Below are 2,500 nucleotides of genomic sequence, written 5' to 3'. Positions count from 1 at the left end.
ATACCAACTCCTGTTTGCCCCCAACGGCAAAAGGGGACTTACTACAAGGTCGGCAGGAGGATCCTGCATGGCACTGCCTGTTCAATATATTCAGCAGCAACCCTCCACTACAGAGGGCCCCCAGAGAAGCTCATGGGGCCTTGGTCCGGGGCTACCTATTGACATATATTCGGCAGCTACCTCCTATTACGGGAGGCGTTCCCCTATCCGCCACCCGGGGACCCGACTTCGTAGCGTGGCCAGCGCTCGGACCCTGCTCCGACACGGTAGTTGCCCTTGTACGGGTCTTACTGCACACCCGGTCAGGACGCAGGGTCCCGAAGTAGTAGATAGGGACAGCGGGAATCTCGTTAATCCATTCATGCGCGTCACTAATTAGATGACGAGGCATTTGGCTACCTTAAGAGAGTCATAGTTACTCCCGCCGTTTACCCGCGCTTGCTTGAATTTCTTCACGTTGACATTCAGAGCACTGGGCAGAAATCACATTGCGTCAACACCCGCTAGGGCCATCGCAATGCTTTGTTTTAATTAGACAGTCGGATTCCCCCAGTCCGTGCCAGTTCTGAGTTGATCGTTGAATGGCGGCCGAAGAGAATCCGCGCACCCGCGCGCCCCCGGAGGAGCACGCTAAGGCGGACGCGGCCTCGCAGCAAGGAAGATCCGTGGGAGGCCAAGGCACGGGACCGAGCTCGGATCCTGCACGCAGGTTGAAGCACCGGGGCGCGAACGCCGCGCAGGCGCGCGCATCCTGCACCGCCGGCCAGCACGAGGCCAACCAACGGCGAGAGCAGACCACGCCCGCGCTAAACGCCCGCACTTACCGGCACCCCTACGGCACTCACCTCGCCCAGGCCCGGCACGTTAGCGCTGACCCACTTCCCGACCAAGCCCGACACGCCCCGATCCTCAGAGCCAATCCTTATCCCGAAGTTACGGATCCAATTTGCCGACTTCCCTTACCTACATTATTCTATCGACTAGAGGCTCTTCACCTTGGAGACCTGCTGCGGATATGGGTACGAACCGGCGCGACACCTCCACGTGGCCCTCTCCCGGATTTTCAAGGTCCGAGGGGAAGATCGGGACACCGCCGCAACTGCGGTGCTCTTCGCGTTCCAAACCCTATCTCCCTGCTAGAGGATTCCAGGGAACTCGAACGCTCATGCAGAAAAGAAAACTCTTCCCCGATCTCCCGACGGCGTCTCCGGGTCCTTTTGGGTTACCCCGACGAGCATCTCTAAAAGAGGGGCCCGACTTGTATCGGTTCCGCTGCCGGGTTCCGGAATAGGAACCGGATTCCCTTTCGCCCAACGGGGGCCAGCACAAAGTGCATCATGCTATGACGGCCCCCATCAACATCGGATTTCTCCTAGGGCTTAGGATCGACTGACTCGTGTGCAACGGCTGTTCACACGAAACCCTTCTCCGCGTCAGCCCTCCAGGGCCTCGCTGGAGTATTTGCTACTACCACCAAGATCTGCACCGACGGCGGCTCCAGGCAGGCTCACGCCCAGACCCTTCTGCGCCCACCGCCGCGACCCTCCTACTCGTCAGGGCTTCGCGGCCGGCCGCAAGGACCGGCCATGACTGCCAGACTGACGGCCGAGTATAGGCACGACGCTTCAGCGCCATCCATTTTCAGGGCTAGTTGCTTCGGCAGGTGAGTTGTTACACACTCCTTAGCGGATTCCGACTTCCATGGCCACCGTCCTGCTGTCTTAAGCAACCAACGCCTTTCATGGTTTCCCATGAGCGTCGATTCGGGCGCCTTAACTCGGCGTTTGGTTCATCCCACAGCGCCAGTTCTGCTTACCAAAAGTGGCCCACTTGGCACTCCGATCCGAGTCGTTTGCTCGCGGCTTCAGCATATCAAGCAAGCCGGAGATCTCACCCATTTAAAGTTTGAGAATAGGTTGAGGTCGTTTCGGCCCCAAGGCCTCTAATCATTCGCTTTACCGGATGAGACTCGTACGAGCACCAGCTATCCTGAGGGAAACTTCGGAGGGAACCAGCTACTAGATGGTTCGATTAGTCTTTCGCCCCTATACCCAGCTCCGACGATCGATTTGCACGTCAGAATCGCTACGGACCTCCATCAGGGTTTCCCCTGACTTCGTCCTGGCCAGGCATAGTTCACCATCTTTCGGGTCCCAACGTGTACGCTCTAGGTGCGCCTCACCTCGCAATGAGGACGAGACGCCCCGGGAGTGCGGAGGCCGCCGCCCCGTGAAGGGCGGGGAAGCCCCATCCTCCCTCGGCCCGCGCAAGGCGAGACCTTCACTTTCATTACGCCTTTAGGTTTCGTACAGCCCAATGACTCGCGCACATGTTAGACTCCTTGGTCCGTGTTTCAAGACGGGTCGTGAAATTGTCCAAAGCTGAAGCGCCGCTGACGGGAGCGATTATTCCGCCCGAGAGCATCCCGAGCCAACAGCGGCGCGGGTCCGGGGCCGGGCCAGGTAGGTCCGTCATCCGGGAAGAACCGCGCGCGCTTGCC

The 2,500-nt window shown here is 59.3% G+C and overlaps 1 pseudogene; it reads right to left on the bottom strand.

Annotated features, from left to right (window-relative positions):
* Positions 1-2,500, bottom strand: part of LOC126431173 (large subunit ribosomal RNA) — a 6,181-nt pseudogene that overhangs the window by 2,898 nt on the left and 783 nt on the right.

This window comes from Schistocerca serialis, unplaced genomic scaffold (genome assembly GCF_023864345.2).
Source record: "Schistocerca serialis cubense isolate TAMUIC-IGC-003099 unplaced genomic scaffold, iqSchSeri2.2 HiC_scaffold_1078, whole genome shotgun sequence".
In the NCBI taxonomy this organism is placed as follows: domain Eukaryota; kingdom Metazoa; phylum Arthropoda; class Insecta; order Orthoptera; family Acrididae; genus Schistocerca; species Schistocerca serialis.
This window is presented reverse-complemented; position numbering and strand designations above follow the sequence as displayed.